Below are 21,420 nucleotides of genomic sequence, written 5' to 3' on the forward strand. Positions count from 1 at the left end.
GGATGTCCTAAGTATTCCATGTTTTCCCATGGCATACCACGAAGAGGATGGAAATAAAAAGGAATAAACATCATAATAAATCACCCCTCATACACAACTCTATGCTTGTATCAATCAATATTGTAGATGAAACATAAGGGGCAACCCCCTACTGGTTTTTGTTGAAACGAAGGAGTGTAGGAACTTGTTACAATATCTATTACTACTTATTAAGGCTCTAAGGGTAGCCTGCCTCTCCTTTGTTCTGCCTCCCGACGATCTCAACCGTCCAATACGCTCTAGAGTCTCTCTCCCGTCGGATGCGCGCATTCTCTCCCCCACGCATCGCCCCGCCCCCACCCGGTCGTCCAACCGTGCGAGTACCCTAGGAGGCCCCGTCGTCCGGGACCCGAGGAGGCCCCGTCGAGATCGAGTGCGCCGGGTTCGTGTGCGACGTCTGCTTCCTCCTCGTCGCGCTCTGCTACCTCCTCGCCGTGCTACTCACCAGCTCCGTCACCGTCTGGGTCGCCGCCTCCTTCCTCTCCCTCTACGCTGCGTACGTCCTCCTCGTCTGGACGTCCCACTGCTGTGCGGAGGATGGCACGACGAAGCCTGTCGTTGACGACGTCGCGGCCGCGGGTCCCGATCCCGACCTCGCCGCCCCTCTCCTCGCCGAGGACCTCGACGAACCTCCCGCGCTTCCCATCTCGTCCAAGAACGTCGAGGCCGCCGCACCGCCGCGGCGGGGGAGGAGCAGCCTTGCGCGTCGCGCCCTCCATGCACTGCAGTGGTTGTTGTACTTGCCGCGTCGCCTCACGATCCCGAACATCGCAGCGCACCGGTGGTCCAAGCGCTATGCGGTGGCATCCGCGCTCCTCGCCCCTCTCCTCTTAGCGGCGATCTCGTCGCCCTCCAGCCCCGCTGCCGCCCTCTCCGACGCGGTGACCGGGACGGTCCTCGCGGCGGCGGCCGCCCGCAGCAGTGCAGGAAGATATCCGGAGCGTGCCAAATTCTGTACATCACAACAATGAGATAGAGTCAGATTCTCCACCTCACGTCTGTGAGATAGAAAGTGTGAAAAGCAACCAAGAAGGATACCAATCTTCGGATGGTAGTGCTTTCCCCAAGACAAGATCTGAGCGAAGTATTGACCAATGGGTATTTGCAAAGTCAAAATCTGAGGAAAGCATGGATCAGTGGTCTGAAATACCTTCAGATGTCGAATCCTTCAGCGAAGGTAAAAGTTATCTCAGTAACGAGGAGCTGAGTGACGTTGATAGTGCCAACGTTGTTGTCATGGACAAATACATGGATTCACTCCTCTCTGACCGGAGGAACCTTCCCTGCGCTAGCTCCTCGGTGCGCCAGGATTCAGTCAGACGAAAACCTACTTCGTCCGCCGATTACAGCCACCGACCTCTGCAGCCAACTCCACCTGCATCGCTGTCAAAGAAGGAATCGTGGGATGTCATTGAAGATTCGGAGTTCGATATACTTGACAGTTAGTAATTGATATCTTTGCGATCTCAAGGTTGTTTATCCTTCTATTTTCTTCCATGTTTCCCCACACTTCACCTGGTTTGTAAATGTGGACGTGCAGGTGGTGTCAGTGATAGTGGGAAAGGACTAATGTTCTTTTTACCAATATATAATAACAGTGTGTGCATATAAATCTTCTGAGCTCGCAAGCTGTGAGCCTCCCAAGTTAAAAGTGTTTATATGTTGGCATCACTGTTTGTTTCAGATATTTTTCTAGCGCTTTGATGTGATCATGAAAATGCATTCATCCCTTTTGTGAGTTTTGGTGATTTGGATAACAACACATTTAAAGGTCTAACAAGTTTGCTAAGTGTTGAATAGGAAATTCAGTATGATGAACATACTTGAATAGTGTATAATGATCAGTGAACAAGGTTCAACACAAGGTCAAATAACCAGTGAGACAATGCAAATGGATATAATATGGTCTCTATATTGGTTTGAATATATGGACAAGTCCTGAGAAATCACTATGCATAAATATGATCATAATAGAGGTTGAAGTGATTAAGAGGATTGGTCAAACCAAAGTGAATAAGATATGAGGAACCGTGAATTGGCTTGACCATATTACTATTAGTCCATATATGAATATATGAGAATCAAACTAGAGCTTGATTGATCTTAGCAGTTATATCTAGATGACATTCAAGCAAGGTTCACAATATTGAAGAAATGATTCTCTCAATGGATGCTCAATAGGATGTGACTCAAGAATGACTTGATAGGGTGAAGATAGCAAGGAAAGGGCTTCGAGGAACTAAGCGAAGGTGAAGGCCAAGCGACGGCTTGTAGACCGAGGTACCATGGCTAAGGTGAAGAAGAGAGTACTTGCACTAAGTCGATGAACTAATCAGCTATGAAGAGTTACAACATGTTGATGCATCAGTAAGGTGACTTGAAGCCATGATTTGAACTCATATATGGTGAAATGGCACAAGTCACAGGCTCGATTTGTGTTTGCTTCAAAAGGTGAGACAAAGATTTTTGTGATCCTTATGAAGCAACATCATGGAGAAATCACACTTGAGACACCAATGACTCAAGGAGTTTACTTAATTATATTTTATTTGACTTGAGTATAGGAATCGTCGTACTATCAAGGGGGATCCATAAAGAAGGTTGGTGTTGGTACTAAAGCTCAAAATTCTTGATCTAAAACTTCCATTTTACCCTTGTTAATCCTTAGTGAAAGTATGTAGTACAACCTTTTTAAGTCTATCTTGTCCAAAATTGCTTTTTGGAAAAACAGGTTCAACCGGTTTTTGCACTGTTCACCTTTTTGGAAAATACTGGTTCAGCCGGACACTCAACCGGACACTCAACCGGTTTTTGTCTGGTGGAAACAGGTTCAACCGGTTTTAAAACAGGTTCAACCAGTTTTTGCACTGTTCACTTTTTTCTGCCAGTCTGCTGTGTCAGCCAAAAAGCTGTGCACAACTTTTTGAAAAACTGGTTCAACCGGTTTTGGGACCGGTTCAACCGGTTTTTGGGCAGAAAAGTCAAAAACGGCTAGTTTTGGAGCCCCACCTATATATACTCACTCCCACCTCTCTCCTCCATAGAAGAGCACACACAAAACTCCATTTCTAACCTGAGAAACACCTCCCACTCTCTCTCACACACCTCTTGCCTCTCCCATTTCAAATCTTTGGAGAAAATCTTTGAGTGAGTTTGAGAGCTGTAGTTTTTGTGCTTCATCTCCAAATCTCTCTTGCTCTTCTTGATTCGAGATTTGGTACTACATCGAGTTCTTTGTGGATTCATTATTCTTGGAGCTTCTAGCTCCTAGACGACTAGGTGTCTCTTGTGAGTCTCCAAATCTTGTGGAAGACCACAAGAAAGTTTGTATTACCCGCTCGTTTGAGCAAAGATTATTGTGTGGGCTTGACCTTTGTGGTCGGCAAAGGGAGGATTAGGGTTGAAAGAGACCTGACTCTTTGTGGGCGCCTCAACGAGGAAGTAGGGCACCTTGGTGGTGTGACCGAACCTCGGGATAAATCTTGTGTCTCTTGTGTTCTTGCTCATTGTGTTTGTTTGTGTTCTTCGTTCTCTCACCATTGTGTGGAAGATTTGTTTATATCTTTTTGGTGTGTGGATTTTGAGAAGTGCCCTTCTCAGATCTACTACTTTGAACCATGTGGATCATTTAGAACATCTCATTTCCAAAGTTAACTGGGTGAATTTCGAGATCAATTTAGTTCTACCCAGTTTGCTTCTAGTTTTTGTTGAAAAAGTTTTAACTTGCCTATTCACCCCCCTCTAGGCAACTTTCAGATCATCAGGTATAACAAATGCATATTCTTAGTAAAACGATAGACCATTTTTTCCAGGGACCTTTGGTGTCTGGAGATTCGATGTCAGAAAAATTGATAGCGAACTGAGGGATACATGCACATACTGCTCATGATGAATAGGCACTGTTGTGTTATTTCTAATCCTTATAATTAGAGATGGGGTTGAGAAAAATTATAAAGGTTTTTAACAGATTCAAACCTATCAATCTCCTTTAATTTATATAGATTATATGAATTGGGTTGAAAACGATGAGGCCCTAAAATGGATCTCATCCGCTGCTATAAATCAGACTGTTCGGCTTGCAAATTATTGGGAGCAGATTAACGCCAAACCTACCAACACTTGATTCTCTTGTGGTCCATGGGTGGATGTGATTAGTTGTTGCATTATTATTGCTTTATAAACCTTCTATGATTCTTTATAGCATTTGCGTTGGCAACCAAAGTTGGTTTCATGTCGCATGTCATTTATTCCAGTTTTCTGATGGGTCTCCATCTTGATATATTTGTGACAGACTGAAATGTTTGATGACATTTACAGAGAAGATGGTTTTGACAGTCTTCAGGGTAAGTTGCATGCATTTGTGATTTTCTTGCCAATTCAAGCTTTGGATAACATGAATCTCACTCGAACGATTGGAGAATTCTTATAGGATCTCACTATCCTATGGATGACCAAGAGCCTGATGGACGACATCCATGGGTGGGGAGTTCTCTTCGATGGCAGAGTTGGTTACAAAACCATCACTGTAAGTGCACAAGATCCACACCCTCTTAACCACTCCGCAGTGAAGATTGTCTACATGGGCTCACCTGACAGCAACCTGCAATAGTTCTGTTTATTTGATATTTTAGTGTACCTTTTACTTGCAACTCAATTAATCATGCTCTACTGGATTAAGAGTTTTTAAACTGGTCATTGCAAATATCATATGATTTTGTAGATTGGTTCATCTATGATCTTTCTCATCTCCTTCGAATTTGTTCTGTTTATACATCATGTAGGGGGAAAACTGGAAGCCATTTGAATCGAATACGATTCCACCACCTCTAACTCTGGGTGATTAACCCACTTGAATTGGACTTCACAAAAGCAATTGCTATCAGAAACCAGGTATTCCAATTCCACCTGTCAATGCATGGTATGAATTAAGGGCCTTGGCTAGAAAATGGGAACATATAAATTTTTACGTGCTAGATAGTGTTGGAGCGAAGGCAGAAACGCCACCCTTCGCTCGAAGTCTCCGCTGCTAAGCCGCTGCTCTGACAGACAAAGCAGGCAGGGACACCCTTCGCTTGATCGGCACCAGACGAAGACCGGCGACGAAGGCATCCCACAATGCGGCCTCGTCCAGCTCAGAGGCCCACGTGCGATACGGCCCATTGTAACGGGCCCTGCGTGGCCACCGCGTGTTACGAGCCTAATTTGTAAAGGCATCCCTGTAATTACAGTCTGTAACCCTGCTTTATGGGAATATTCTGGGGATAACCTAGGTAGCTGAGGGCACATGCGTCCTTAACACAAGGCGCTGGGCGTTCAGGTACCTATAAATACCCCCGCACAGTGCCCGTGAGAGGCCTGGTTAATAGAGCTATTTGCCATCTCACGCGTAACCCTACTGTCCACACTGTTCACCCCTGTTGGCTTTCTTGCGACTGATAGCAAGTCCCAACATTTGGCGCCCACCGTTCGTGCTACGACAAAACCACCCGCGATGGCACCCAAGAGAGCTAACCCGAAGGCTGACGAGGCTGCGAAGGCAACACTGCTTGCCGCAAGAAAGGGCAAGGCCCTCGTCCTCACCCAATCCACCCACCAAGAGCCCACTGAAGACAATGTTCCCCGCACCTGCGAAGACGACACCTTCCGCACCTGCGGGCCCGAAGGACAATCGCAGCCGCCCCCAGGCTTCGCCCCACTGGAAGGCGTGGATCTCATCGAGGAAGGCGAGGTCCTCGGTGTCTCAACAGAAGAACAGCTACAGCTGCGCGCCCTGCGCCTCAAGAACCGCAATCTCCAGAGGCAGAAAGAGATACTGGAGGCCAAGCGCCAGCGTGTGTCCGCACTAGCCAAGGTGCGGCAAATGATACGCGACGAGGAGCAGAAGGCCCAAGACCTCGAGCGCGAGATCGCGCTGATGCAGCGCGAAGGCCACCTCGGTCTACAGCAAGAGCCGCCCCTCCAGCAGCGCGCGCAACCGGAAGACACGCGCGAAGGCCACCTCGGCCTGCAGCATGGCCCACCCCTGCAACACCGAGCACAGCCGGAGAATCCGCGTTTCCCCCAGCATGACTACACCTTCCAGCACGGCGCACCATTCCAAGGGGTCAACTACCTCGACGAGCGAAGTCCCCTGGCGCCACACCTGCAAGTGACGCCTTGGCCAGCTAACTTCCGAGCAGGGACCTACCCCAAGTACAACGGCAGCACCGACCCGGCGCAATACATAATGAGTTATCAGGTCGCCGTTGCATCCGCCGGAGGGGACGACGCCACAATGGTGAAGTCTTTCATCATCGCCCTAGAGGGCCCAGCACTCACCTGGTTCACCAGATTGCCTCCGCTGTCCATTGATTCATGGAGAAGTCTCAGGGACAAGTTCCTGCTCAACTTCCAAGGGTACCGCCCAGACACCGACGCCTTGGCCGAGCTCTCGCTTTGCAAGCAGCTGGAAAAGGAGACTCTGCGGGAGTATTACCGCAAATTCTTAACACTCAAGTCACAGCTGCCCTCCGTCGATGATCAGATCGCTATCCACTACGCCATCAGTGGCCTTCGTGCCGGCGTCCTCTACAGTCATTGTATCAGAGATCCACCCAAAAACCTCCAGGAGCTATATCAGCTCTTTGAAAAATATGCCAAATCCGAAGAGCTCCACCAGCGCAAGGTTGAGTCACAGCGGAAGCCCAAAAATGCCCCGCAGTCCAGCCGCACATGGACGAGGACTCCGCAGCCAGACTCCGGTCGAGACGGCCGCAGTCAGCAGCAAGTGCACAACATCGCCAACCAGCACCCCGCTGCTGACCCCCCTCGCCGCCAGGAATATCCCCCAAGGCCGCGGAAATGGAACTCGTGGCAGGGGCCGAGGGCGCGCACAGCCGCCGCGCCGATTCTACTGCCTTTTTCACGACGAAGACTGCGCCCACCAAACCAAAGACTGCCCCGAAACGAAGGCCACCGGAGACAGAATGGCACGGGCGCAGCCAGCCGACAACCCCAGAATTGTCGCGCACAACTACCAGCAACCCCCTCCACCATATATCCACGCCCCCGCTCCGCATCCACCGCACCACGCTTACCAACACCATCAGGAAGTACAAATCGTACCTCCTCCACCCCCACCTCCACACCAACAACATCAAAACATCCCCCATGCCCCAAAGCAGGAAGACTTCGCCGATCAACCATATCGCGGAGTCATTCACATGATAACAGGGGGGTCAAGCACTGACTTCGACACCAAGCGGCAGAAGCGGGACCACTACCGCAGCATCAACCATGTCGCCGTCACTGGCCCAGTCGTGCAGACAAAGTGGTCCCACATACCGCTAACCTTCGACGCACGAGACGTCGACCTGCGCAGCGCCCCCCACATCGACGCCATGGTCATCAATTGCAGCGTGGCAGGCTGGGACTTACACAAAGTCCTAGTTGACAACGGCAGTCAGGCGGACATCATCTTCCTCCACGCCTTTGACCGCATGGGTATAAGCCACAGCCTGCTCAAGCCTTCGGACAACCCGTTGTATGGCTTCGGCGGCAAGGGCACCTTTCCCGTTGGCAAAATAGAGTTGCCCCTCTCCTTCGGTGTAGCACCCAATGCCCGAAGTGAGCAAGTAACCTTCGACATTGTCGACATGGTATATCCATACAATGCCATCATGGGCCGGGGCTCCATCAATAAGTTCGAAGCTGCCATCCACGGACTGTACCTATGTATGAAGATACCAGGTCCGCTAGGCGCTATTACGATCTACGGCAACCAGCAGACGGCGCGCAACATAGAGCGGGTCTTCGTGCCTGGTCAGAGGAACATGCACTGTCTCACGACCCAGCGCGAGGTCCCTGCGCCCGCCAGCCCAACCGATAAGCTGCATGACAAGGCACAGTTGCAGAGCCAAGACGGGACCAAGACTGTCCCCCTCGATCAGGCCATGCCCAAGCAGACAGTCACTGTCTGCGAAGACCTTACCTCACATGAAGAAGAGAAGCTTCTCTGCTGCCTGGCCAAGAATAAAGATGTCTTCGCCTGGTCCGCCCTCGACCTGGTCGGAGTCAGCCGATCCATAATTGAGCACAGCTTGGGAATTGACCCTTCGGTGCGACCAAAAAAGCAAAGGCTTCGCAAAATGTCCGACGAAAAGACAGAGGCCGCCAAGGCGGAGGTGCACCGCCTCCTAGAAGCTAAATTCATCGAGCCAGTGGCTTACCCCACGTGGCTCTCCAATGTCGTAATGGTGCAGAAAAAAAGCGGGAAATGGCGAATGTGCATAGACTTCACCAGTCTCAATAAGGCCTGCCCAAAGGACAATTTCCCGTTGCCGCGGATCGACAAAATAGTCGATAGCGCGGCCGGATGCGAGGTCATGTCACACCTCGACTGCTTCTCCGGCTATCACCAGATATACATGAAGGAGGAAGACAAGGCTAGCACCAGCTTTATAACACCCTTCGGCACTTATTGCTTCATCAAAATGCCGGAGGGACTCAAGAATGTCGGGTCCACCTTCTCCAGACTCACCAAAACAGTACTCGAAGGGCAGGTTGGCAGAAACATATTTACATATGTGGACGACATCGTCGTCGCCAACAAGAATAAGGAGGACCATCTCACCGACCTCGCCGAGACATTCGCAAACATGCGAGATGCACGACTCCGCCTAAACCCAGAAAAGTGCATCTTCGGTGTTCGCCAGGGCAAGATATTGGGCTACCTGGTGTCACACCGCGGCATCGAGGCCAACCCAACCAAGATCCAGGCCATCGTCGACATGTCGCCTCCGCAGTCCGCCAGGGACGTCCAGCGTCTGACAGGCAGATTGGCCGCTCTCAACAGATTCATCTCCAGGTCCGCCGAGCGAAGTCTCCCCTTCCTCAAAACACTCCGCGGTGCAAAAGACTTCGCCTGGGGACCGGAGCAAGCAGCGGCCTTCGCCTCACTAAAACAGTACCTGTCGGAGCTGGCCATCCTCACGAGCCCCGACTCCTCGCTCCCCCTATTGCTCTATGTCGTGGCTTCGCCGCACGCGGTCAGCGCGGCACTAGTGCAGGAGCAGACAGTTGAGGGCGCGGTCAGACAGTGCCCTGTTTACTATGTCTCCGAGGTCCTGACACCGTCCAAATGCAACATGACAGAGCTGGAGAAGATCGCCTACGCAGTTGTTATGTCCTCGCGCAAACTGCGCCATTACTTTGAAGCATTCAAGGTCCGAGTCACCTCAGACAGGGGGCTCGGCAAACTATTCAGAAACCCGGAGGCATCGGTGAGGATTGCCAAGTGGGCAGCCGAACTCTCCGGCTACCACATCAGCTTCGAGCCCAGGACAACCATCAAGTCACAAGTCCTGGCAGACTTCGTCGTCGACGGGACTGGGCCAATAACACAGCCGGACCCGTCCACAGAGAAGGTTTGGACCATCCATTGCGACGGCGCATGGTGCCATGCGGGGGCAGGCGTCGCTGCAGTCGTCACCTCACCAGCCGGAGTCAGACACAGATATGCAGCACGCCTCAGCTTCGCTCTGGAATCCGACAGATGCACAAACAATATAGCAGAGTATGAAGCGGTTATCCTGGGCCTCCGCAAGCTAAGGGCCCTCGGAGTCACCACATGTATCATCAAAACAGACTCCAAGATAGTTGCCGGCCAGGTCGAGAAGGACTATGCAGCGAAAGACCCCGCGCTCATGCAATACCTCGCGGCCATCCGAAGTCTCGAGAGACAGTTCAAGGGATTCACCTTGTAGCATGTGGATAGGGCCAAGAACGAGGAGGCCGATGCACTGGCCAAGGCTGTCGCCAGGGGCGAGCCCTTGCCCTCCGACGTGTTCTTTCACACCATCGGCACACCAGCCGTCCGGAGCCCCGAAGGGCTCCAAATAACTAATGACAGCGAGGGCCACCGCATAGTCAACCTAATCATGACCGAAGACTGACGGGCACCAATAACCCTGTTCCTACAGGGGTACTATCACCCAACCGACGTCAGTGAGGCCAAGCGCCTCAGACATCGAAGCCAGGACTTCGCACTGATTGAGGGCCAACTCTACAAGAAAGGGGTCAGTCAGCCAATGCTTAAGTGCGTCACCGAAATCGAAGGCATGCAGATCCTACGTGAAGTCCACAGTGGCACGTGCGGTTCGCACACAGGGCCAAGGGCCCTAGCTGCCAAGGTGATCCGCCAAGGGTTTTACTGGCCCGCAATGATCTGCGCCGCAAATCGGGTCACAAGGTCCTGCGAAGCCTGCCAGAAGTTTTCTCCTCGGTCAGGCAGCCCCTCGCAGTATACAAAGCTGATTGCCCATACATGGCCTCTCCAGCGCTGGGGCCTGGACATCGTCGGGCCCCTGCCCACCGCTGAGGGGAACCTCAAGTTCGCCTTCGTAGCCGTCGAATACTTCACCAAATGGATCGAAGCGAGGGCTGTTTCTACAATAACATCAAAGACTGCCCAGAAATTCTTCTAGCAAAACATTGTTTGCCGCTTCGGAGTACCGTCCGAGCTAACAGTTGACAACGGCAAGCAGTTTGACAGCCAAGATTTCAAGGATTTTTGTTTCTCCATCGGCACCAAGCTTGCCTTCGCTTCAGTCTATCATCCGCAATCCAATGGGGTCGTGGAGCGCGCCAATGGGAAAATCTTCACAGCTGTCAAGAAGATGCTCCTCGATGAAAAAAAGGCAGATGGACCGAATTGTTACCGGAGGCAGTCTGGGCGCTAAACACAACTGAGTGCAGGGCAACTGGGTTCACTCCTTTCCGCCTTCTATACGGATCGGAGGCCATGACCCCGCAAGAAATAAAGCATGGGTCCCCGCGTACAGTTCCGTCAGCCGTCCCCGACGTGGACGAGCCAACTTCAAAAGATCTCATTGACGGAGACCGGGTCTTCGCCCTACAGGCCCTAAACAAATACCAAGCCCAGACCAAAGCATGGCGCGACCACGCAGTCATCCCGAGGGAGTTCAGCGAGGGGGACCTCGTACTCGTCCGCACAGCTCGGACGGAGTCCAGGGGCAAGCTGGAGCCCAAGTGGGAGGGCCCCTTTATAGTCAAGACAAAAGCTTCCCCCAGCGCTTACAGGCTCACAGCGCCAAATGGCGAGGACCTGGAGCACTCCTGGAACATCGACAACCTTCGAAAATTTTTTGTTTGACTCATTAGGGCTGATTTCGCCCTTGTAATTCGCCAAAAACAATCTTGTACCGGCCCGCACTCTTTTCCTCCCGGGGGGTGAGGTTTTTAACGAGGCGGAGCCATGTAATATATGTGTGAAAAATCCCCCGCAAAAACATGCGTCGAAAAAAGACCGCGACGACGGTCTTCGACATTCGACCAATTCGAGGTCACCGCGAGGCTAAGCGCTAGCCACCCTCGCGTGCGACAAATCCGCGCAGAAGTCGCCTAAGGGTGCAGCCGGACTAGCACAACAAGTGCGAAAAAACACGAAGTCTATCGCGAAGACTATCCGCACAGAAGTCGCCTAAGGGTGTAGCCGGACTAGCACAACAAGTGCGAAAAAACACGAAGTCTATCGCGAAGACTATCCGCGCAAAAGTCGCATAAGGGTGCAGCCGGACTAGCACAACAAGTGCGAAAAAACACGAATTCTATCGCGAAGACTATCCGCGCAGAAGTCGCCTAAGGGTGCAGCCGGACTAGCACAACAAGTGCGAAAAAACATGAAGTCTATCGCGAAGACTATCCGCGCAGAAGTCGCCTAAGGGTGCAGCCGGAATAGCACAACAAGTGCGAAAAAACCCAAAGTCTACCACGAAGACTATCCACGCAGAAGCCGCCTAAAAGGCGCAGCCGAACTAGTACAACAAAAGCAGAAACGACAACATCAAACCGTCCGCGTTAAGACCGACTATAACCACACCAGCACAGCATAACAAAACATACCAGACAAAGTACACAACGCCTCCGCAGGCACAGGCAAGCGAGGGCACACAACTTCATCGTACAAGCCTTTACACATATACACGCGAGGGCGCCACACTCTACATCGGCTCAACCTTAGGAATAATTCCCATCTCCCTATAATTAAATAACATTATCCTAAGCTCCTCACCCGCAAAAAGACTCCGCAGTTCCCCTTCCCCTGTACTCGCGGCGGCCGGCAAAGACAACAGTTCCTGCCGACCAGCCCTACTCACACGAAGCCGAGACCTTTCCTCCGTACTAACTCTACGCTTTGCAACCACCCTTCGCCGTCGGCGCTCGGTGCTAGGACCTGGCACATCTTGCGCGTCCGCAGCGTGCGGCGAGGTCTCCGCCGCAGCCACATCCAAAGCCGCGAAATAGTCCAAATCCTCCTCCGACGACTCCTCAGTCCACTCAACCGAGCTCCCAGAATCAGCAACATCAAAAAACTCAGAAAATTCAGATCCAGATCCACCACATTCATTACCACCTTCCGCGGTTGAAGCCGCCAAAAATTTAGCAGTAGCGGTTGCGTGCGCAGGCCCAAAATCTTGAACCTGCGCAGCAACCAAAATTCAGTAACATATCCAAAATTCCCCGACCCTATTACACCCACTATGCCACCTGCGAAGGCCCTGACGCTGCGGGAGCCTCCGCCGCTGGCTCCGCCGCCGATTCTGCTGTTGGTTCCGCCGCCTCCGCCGCGGGATCTTCAGCACTCGGCATAGCAGCTATGGGGGCATCAGGGGCGCCTTCGGCCACCTTTGGGGGCAGGTCTTCGCCGACCGCAGTAGATGTGGGGGCAGCCGTCGCGGTCGCCGCGGTCTCCAGGGTTGGCTCCAGGGCGACCCCGGACACGGCCTCCGCAGGGGTTGGCTCCGGGTCAGGCAGCGCGCTGTTCAGCGCACCGAGGTCGTCCACCCGCTCGCCGCGCAACGCCTAAGACAAAACACGCAAGATTCAGCAAACACACGCACGCCCCACATCCAACAAACGCCAAACAAACGAAAATATTACCTGAGCCATCGCCGTCTTCGCCCGCTCCCTGACCACCTCGTGACCGTGCGGACCCCACATCCGGTCGTAGAGGGCCCCGGCAGAATCCTTCACCACGAGGTCTTCAACCTTATAGACATCTCGATCAAAATCTTCATCCGCCTGGTCAAAGACCTCGAAGTGCCGGCACCCTTCGCGGGAGAGCGCGTTCATCGCCCCCTCGCAGGTGACCAGGGAGGCATACGACATAAACCCCCCCACGACAGCGGGGAGTTCCTGCAGCTCCTCCTGCACCCACTGCAGACAGCGAAGCCCGGGCTCTCGGTCCGGCACCTCGAAGTCACCGGTCCGCGCACCCAGCTCACGATATGTATCCATAAGCTGCGTGCGCGTCCGTTCTGCCTCCGCACGCACCGCGGCCTCGGCCCCCTTCGCGCGGCTCTCTAGGGCGGTGAGCCGCTCCTGCAGATGTTCGGCGAGCTGCTTGGCAAGATTGCCCTCCGCCCGCGCCAGTTTGGCCTCCGCCTGAGCAGCCTGCTCCTTGGCGATGGCCTCGTTGGCCTCCCTCCTCTCCGCCGCCAGTTGGCGCCGAAGGTCAGCCTTCTCCTTCTCCAGCACGACCACCTTGTCCGTCAGTTTTCGGCACTTGCTGTCGGAGGCTGATTTCTCACGGACAGCGTCAACATGTTGCGTCCGAAGTCTCTCGACTTCGGCAGACACAGCTGCCGTGAGGGCCCCCGACGCAGTACGGCTGGCGAAGCCAGCCACCTGCCGAACACATGTAAGGTCGTTGCCCGCGTAAAAAAAAGGGGGGGAGAGAGTATAGCTCAGCGGACCTGACTCAGCGCCTCCGTCACCTGACTCAGCGCCTCCGTCACCCCCTTCAGCCGGCGGGTCGCTGCGCCCGCCTCGTCCCTGACAACCGCGAGGGCCGACACCTCGCCTCCGGAGCCAAGAGCCTCGCCCCTCGCCTTCGGCACTATGCCAGCCGTCGCGATCGCCGCGACAGGCGCAACCATAGCAAGCTGGCCCTCGTCCGACCCTGCAACGCACCAGCGAATTAAAAAAAAACACAAGCCAGCGACTTACCACCAAGATAGTCCTCCACACAAATGTCGGTGGCGAAGTCGGCGACACGCTTGCCTGCCGATGGCAACGCTCGGGCCGCCTTCGCGGCCTCCGCCACCCTGCTGAGCGGCGGCACAGCCTTCGACGGTTTGGAGCCTCCGGCGCCCGCCGCTGCCTCTGGCGCCTTGCTAGATGCAGGGACGCCTGACTTCGCCGCCAGCGGCGGCTTGCCTCCGCTGGGGGCCGCATCCTTCGCCGACCCACGCTTTTGCCTCTTTGGCCTGGCTTCAACAAGCCTGATAGCCGCCTGCCGCTTTTGTGCAGCCCCCTGGCGATCCTTGTCCATCACTGCCGACACAACAGCAGCAATATTCCGCCCGTAAGGAAAAACTCTCCATTTGCGAACCATGCGAGATGTAAAAACGTCCCCGCTGGCCGCGCGGGGGATAGGAACATTCCTAGGCCAGCAACCCCCGGTAACCTTCAGCATCCGAGCCGAAGACTCCCGGAGCTCGGGCGAAGACATCCTTTCCCCCGGGGCCGCGCATGTCCTCATCAACTCTCTAGCAAACCCATCGGAAACCCCAAGTCCTCCCATGGCAGTACCTAGTTTCCTCTTCTTAGAGGATGGGGCGGCCGCCGGCGCAGGGTCGTCTTTAGTCTCCACCACCGGTTTCTTCCCCCAGCGGTCCGCGTCGTCTTGACCGAGATAGCCGTCATATGGCAGTTGGTTCAATTCGAAGACCCTATTCAAACGGTCATTTGACCCACGGATCTCCCAGCTGCGCTGGCCCTCGGTCCTCGGCACATAACGCCCAACAAGCCGCACCGCCTCATCCTCAGCTTCACGCACAAAGGCGGCCGGATCACGGTTTCGCAGATTTAGCGCAAAGTCGGGACTCCGCACCATCTCTCCACCACGGAAAGGCATCTAGCGAGGGCATACTTCGCCCAACGCCCAACCATGCGCCAAGGGCCATACCCCGTACGCCACAAACTCTTCAACCAAGTCGCGCCCACTGCTCTGGCCGGCGGCACACCGAAGGGCCCCTTCGTCCACATCATCCTCCGCCACTTCAAAGGGCGGGTACGCCGAGTAAAAATGAGAGCACATCTCGGACACGGGAAGTCCCTCGTGGCCTTCGACGGTACCCTCAGCAACGTAAAACCAAAATTCATTCCAGTTGCCCCACTTGTTGCGGACGCAAGGGACCAACTCGACTACTGGCATCGTGGTCTTGCCGGTCTTCGGCGTGAATGTGCAGGACCCAAACTGAGCAACTTCGTCCCCGATCATCCTCTTCTGCCAGTGTAAACAATAATGCTTCGCAAAAACTTCGACCGATGGCTGTCCGCCGTACGAAGTCGTCGCCCAGACATACTTCGACAGGGCCACCACGGCATTCGGCGTCAGCTGATGTATTTGCACGTTGAACCTACGCAGGACTTCGCTAACAAACCGATGCGCAGGCAAGCGGAGACCGGCGGCGAAAAACGCCTCGAAAACAACCAACTCGCCCTCCGGCTCGGGGACTTTCTCCGTCCCCGGGGCACGGGCAACTCCGCCGCCGAAGTAGCCCAACCGCTGCATATCCTCCACGCGGGCCGACGACATTCGCGACACGCCGAAATCAACAGAATCGCCGGCGCGCAACTCCTCCGGCATCAAACTGCTCAGCGTCTCCTCCGACGAGGCGGCGGCCGGCGGCGAGGAACCGGCCGGCGGCGTAGCGGCAGCGGAAGAAGAGGAAGACGACATCGCTACGTACCGTCGGCGGCGGCGGGTAGTCTGATTCACTCGCGCCAGATCTCCGGCGAACAAGAGCACGGCGGGCAGACGAGCAGCAAGACGGCGGGCGGCTAGGGTTTTCGCGGAGCGCGGAAAGTAAAGTTCAAAAAGCGCCGGCCCCCGCCCCCTTTTATAGGCAGGGCGCGGCTCTTCGGGAAACCCGCAATCCAACAGAGCGCGGCGCTTCGGGAAACCCGCAATCCAACAGTACGCGGTCAATCAACGGTCACATCAAAAACCCCCGCGGAACCACTTCGAGCGAGGGCAACGTCTCCGCCATCTAGCGACGTCTTCGGCACCAGGTGACTTTGTCGAACTGGTCCCTCGGAGGGCAGATGTTGGAGCGAAGGCAGAAACGCCACCCTTCGCTCGAAGTCTCCGCTGCTAAGCCGCTGCTCTGACAGACAAAGCAGGCAGGGACACCCTTCGCTTGATCGGCACCAGACGAAGACCGACGATGAAGGCATCCCACAGTGCGGCCTCGTCCAGCTCAGAGGCCCACGTGCGATACGGCCCATTGTAACGGGCCCTGCGTGGCCGCCGCGTGTTACGGGCCTAATTTGTAAAGGCATCCCTGTAATTACAGTCTGTAACCCTGCTTTATGGGAATATTCTGGGGATAACCTAGGTAGCTGAGGGCACATGCGTCCTTAACACAAGGCGCTGGGCGTTCAGGTACCTATAAATACCCCCGCACAATGCCCGTGAGAGGCCTGGTTAATAGAGCTATTTGCCATCTCACGCGTAACCCTACTGTCCACACTGTTCACCCCTGTTGGCTTTCTTGCGACTGATAGCAAGTCCCAACAGATAGTTGTGGGAGTGTCAGAATCTCATTCTTTCTAAGAACACCATGGAAGGTATGGAATTTGGCAATTTGTTCTATAGTACAGGTTGGTAGGCTTGATAGTTTAACTATATGTTTGCATGTCACCGATATTGTATTTAATGAATTTGCTTGACATCCCAAGGTCTATATTTGGAATGGTGAAGGTACAATCTGAAGACTAGCATTAAGTTGTTCAGTATTTATGCTTTTTGCTCAACTTGTTGAACTAGCAACTATTTTTACTTCTGCAGAACCTAAACCTAACAAGGGACATCTTGCATGGGCTGATGCTTTTGTCATAACAGCAGACTCGATAAGTATGTTAAGTGAAGCATGCAGCACAGGGTAAGCTATTGTCTTATTGGACTGATGGCTTGCACATTGCAACCTTTTTATGAAGTTTCAAGAGTGTGAATAGCTTCAAACTGTTTTGGCGCACTAGCAGTAGCATTAGTTGCTTTTGAGTTCTAACCAAACAGGACAAACAGAGTAAATGTTTCCACAAATTCCACTGAACATGATTTCTGTATAGGCATCAATTCACGTAAATTGCATATCATGTCTGGTGTTTTCTTGGGGACAATGTAACTTTTAGCTGACCAATATAATGAATGCATAGTACAAAATTTGAAAAGTATAGTAATGTTCCTTTCTTTTGTTAAATAATAGTCAGTAAGGATTCCTGGCTGGGATGCAACCCTTTTTTGTTGGGGACTGGCATTGAGTTTGTGGGTTTTTTTACTTTCACTTGCATAGCTATCGACTGGTTTATTTTTGGTGCTCCAGGTGTTTGATGTAATCACTCTGTAGGTGTGCACATTCAGCTTGATACTGAAGAACGTCGCGTCGCTGTTCATGAATAAGGATTCCCTCAAGGTTGAAGCTGATACTAGGCTTGGGGAGCTCATAAAGTATGTTTATAGCTAGCTAGCATCACGTGAGACTCACAGAAATACAGAATTCCCTCAGCCTGTGATTTCTCCATCTGTTTCGTTTCTCCATGCGATGACATACTAGGTCTGTAAGCGGGGCCGCGCATGGCGGGTGTCAGGTGAGCAGCAAGGGGCAGAAGTGCCAGCCATGTGGACGAGCAGCATGGGCGAGAGGCGAGGTACAAGCAGCAGCAGTGCGGGCATGCAAAGAGCCAGGGAGGCAGCAGCCATGCGAGGTGTGCTGCGTGCGGTAACGACATCAATTTGCTTCCTTCTTTACTGTGCTTGATTTGGGATTTCTTCTACTTGCTTCATTTATTCTTTAGTTTATTTGATTTGGGGAAAGCAATCCGAACTTCAGTGAAAAACCGAACACCACACCAAAAAAGTCGACACTGAATCAATGTGTGCTTTCTCTAAATTCTATCAGTAGCCATGTAATATAGTTGTTACATGCCATGAACTTATACCTGCAATTTTTGTGCTGCAAAAAAACTAGAGAAGAGGCCCGTAATTTACACTTGTCAGAATTTCTATACTTCTCTCTATGCTGGATCCAGATGTTCATGTTAGATATGTTGGTCGTACTTTTGATACGGTAAGCAAGATTGCTCCACTAGATGACTGTACAGCCAACTCACCTGTAACTGACATGAGTTTGTTGAGTGTAACCCTAGAACTTATGATTATGATAAGCTGTCACCCACATTTAGCAGTATGTTCAAGAAGATAAAAAAGAGCCAGCAAACAAACTCTCCTAAACTTCATATTTCTGATGTAACTCCTTATTGTGTTTTAATTGTGTCTATATATGAGAAATAAATTAGGGAACAAAGGTTTTTATTGTGTTTTAACTGTGTCTACATCTGAGAAATAAATTAGGGAAGAAAGTTTTTTATTGTGTTTTAACCGTGTCTACATCTGAGAAATAAATTAGGGAAGAAAGTTTTTTCATTGACGATGGTATATATTCTGATAAACTGGGCATGGTTAATACAATTGTAGAGCGCATTTCTATGAGAAATCGAGTTTTGACCAGAACAGATCAGATGCAAGAAGATATTGAAATGAAATTGATGGCTACCAGAATTCACAGGTTAAGTACCGATCATTTTCTTTTACATGTTTGTTTGAGCCAACAACTCATGTATTATGTTATCAGTCATGAATTACTGGTATTAAAAGGACCATAAATTCAATGGACTATGTTTGCTTCATACATTTCGCAGGGCATCCATTACCAAGGGATGGAGCTCAAGGACACGCCTGCACCGCTAGAGAAGTTTTTTTGCAATTGTGAGTACTATTGTCAAATGTTTCTTGTTGTGAAAAAAATGGAATTGAACCAACATAGGATTCTATTGTGGTAACAGGCGAAGGGAAAGTACTAATGTTGAGGACATGTTTCTTGCTCATATCTTTGGAATGGACACTCTGGCCCGTGGCCTCCACAATGTTGTCAAGCTAATTGAGGTAATTGAAAAAACATTAAGACCCACTAAACTTTTCCCGTGCAAAGGTTTTTAAACTGGGAGTGTTGTTCTGTGATGTTGGGATGGTTTCCTAGATGATCTTTTCCGCAAAGCGATACCAGAGTTTTGATAGTGAGATTGGTGCCTTGATCGAGGTACGTCACTTTCAAGTTTGGAGTTTGATTTCTTGGTTGCGAAGAATTGGATTCGAATTTGTGTATGTGGTAACATTACTTTATGGCTCTAAATAGGATGGGAAAGGAGACTTTGAGATGCTAAAAAAGAAGGTTCTAGAGTGCAGTGCACTGTTCCATCCGGCAAGCAGGTAAATGTGTTGACAGTCTAGGCGTCCTCTCTATTTCTAAAGGTTACTGATTGGGTATATATATCATGATGTGCTTTCCTGATGTAGGAACTAGCAAAGATTCTGTTTTAGTATGCACTACAGATGGTGCAATGTCCATAGCTCCAGGAATAAGCACAAGCATGCGCTCTCCGAACACGCATTTGTTCTCCTCACCACGGGTTAGTACGAGCGTGGGACTGAGATAATCCAGATGTAACATATCAGAATTTTTCAGAATTGTTACCTCATTTATTTCGAGTGGAATCAAACTGAAGTTAGTTAAAGCTTATCATGCATTTCATCGTTGATGTGCACGATCGTGTTTGGTACTTGATATTATTTCATAGTGTGGCAACGATGCTGCTGCTCAGTAGCACAACGGAACACTTGGCATGTATGAGTTCTTCCAGGGGCGGACGCACAGGGGGGGCAAAGTAGGCCATGGCCCCCCCTCAATCTTGTAAAACACCTTATACCTACTTTTGAGTATAGAAAAAAATGAAGTTTTGGTATTCCAAAATAGTCCTGTGCAGGGCCTCCTCGTCGGATACATATAGTTCTCTCTGAGAGTCTTCCTCCTCGATCTAGTCCTCGCATTTATCTGTTTGGCCCCGTTATTTCCAACGCCACTCGAACTAGTCCGGCCTAACTAGGGGTGGTAATGGATCACGATCCAAATGTTTCTTCACAGTTTGTTTGAGCCCTTAATTAAGTTTAGTTCAAAAATAAATAGAAATAGGACTTGATCTTAATTTGATCCGATCCTTTAATTTTATAGTGTAAAATTTAGAGCCCATTACCACCCCTACGCCTAACACCACGTTCGCTACGCCGTCCCCTCGACGAGTGATGCCACCTGACCCCAACCCCTTTCTGGCGTCGCCGTCCCGCTCATCATCGTTGTTATGCCAGCCCACCCGACAGTTTCGATCTCGTTCATCGTGACGACATGAACTGTCCTTGGTGGCCAGCAAGCTTAATTTGGATTGTGAATTGGAGATTAGGTAAATTGATGACGAGATCTTAAAAAATCCTTAGATGATGAGATCATTCTTCGACGATTTCAACGTCTTAGAACTAGAAAGATGCAATTGCCGCGTCCAACAAGAATTTAGTAGTATGTTTGCTTCTGTTTATATAGCTTTCTTCTTTGAACTTGTATTGTGTATTGGTGTGAAACTTGAATTCTATGTGACACTAGTTTTTTACGGTATTACTTGATTTTGTCATGCGGTTTTTTTGGCCCCCCATGAATTCACGTTCTGCGTCCGCCACTGAGTTCTTCCCATTACATGTTTTGTTTCGTACTTCTAAAAGTATATATTGTAGCATTTTTCTTATGCCAACTATGCCTCAAGCTGAGAATTAGTAGCATGCTATGCAAATTATTGTACGATTTATTTTTATGTGTTGCTTGTATTCATGTAATGCACTAACATTGTATCGAATAATTTGTGCGCCTCTGCCTCTCCCTCCCTCCCTCCCCCGCCACATCGCGGAGCTCCGTCTTTGTCGGTCGCTGCGCAATCCCTTCGTCGGCATCCACGTGTACCTTATCGACTGCACGCCGCCGTCACCAAGGCCCTTGTGACCATGCACCGCCACTCCATTGTCGTCCTATGAAGATTATTCCCTCCTTGAAACTGCCCCCTCGCCCTCAACCTCACGCGCCTTGTAGACGGGTGGCCTCACGCCGTGGGGTCGGTGCACTCGACTGTAGCCCGAGTTTCGCTTCGACACCATCTCGAACGACTCGCGGACGTCGTGCTCCATTTCATAACAGTATAATACACATTTGTACATAAGTTATCGTGAAATTATATGTCTCTGTTGCAACGCACGGACACTCACCTAGTTAAAGAAAGAAAGCTACAAAGGAAACAAGCAAAAATACATAGAAGACTTCTACCCCTGAATAATTAGTGGTTAGTAGACGTGCTTAGCTCGAAGAATAACTTGAGAAAATTCTTTCTTGAAAGCCACCACCCTAGTTCGAATAAGGATTTCAAGGAGGAAGTTTCTCCTCG

At 51.2% G+C, this 21,420-nt stretch overlaps 1 pseudogene; it reads left to right on the forward strand.

Annotated features, from left to right (window-relative positions):
• Positions 1–18,964: 18,964 nt before the first annotated feature.
• LOC109945122 (xylose isomerase-like) lies at positions 18,965–19,614 on the forward strand (annotated as a pseudogene).
• The last annotated feature ends 1,806 nt before the right edge of the window (positions 19,615–21,420 follow it).

The sequence above is a fragment of the Zea mays genome, chromosome 3 (genome assembly GCF_902167145.1).
Source record: "Zea mays cultivar B73 chromosome 3, Zm-B73-REFERENCE-NAM-5.0, whole genome shotgun sequence".
NCBI lineage: Eukaryota > Viridiplantae > Streptophyta > Magnoliopsida > Poales > Poaceae > Zea > Zea mays.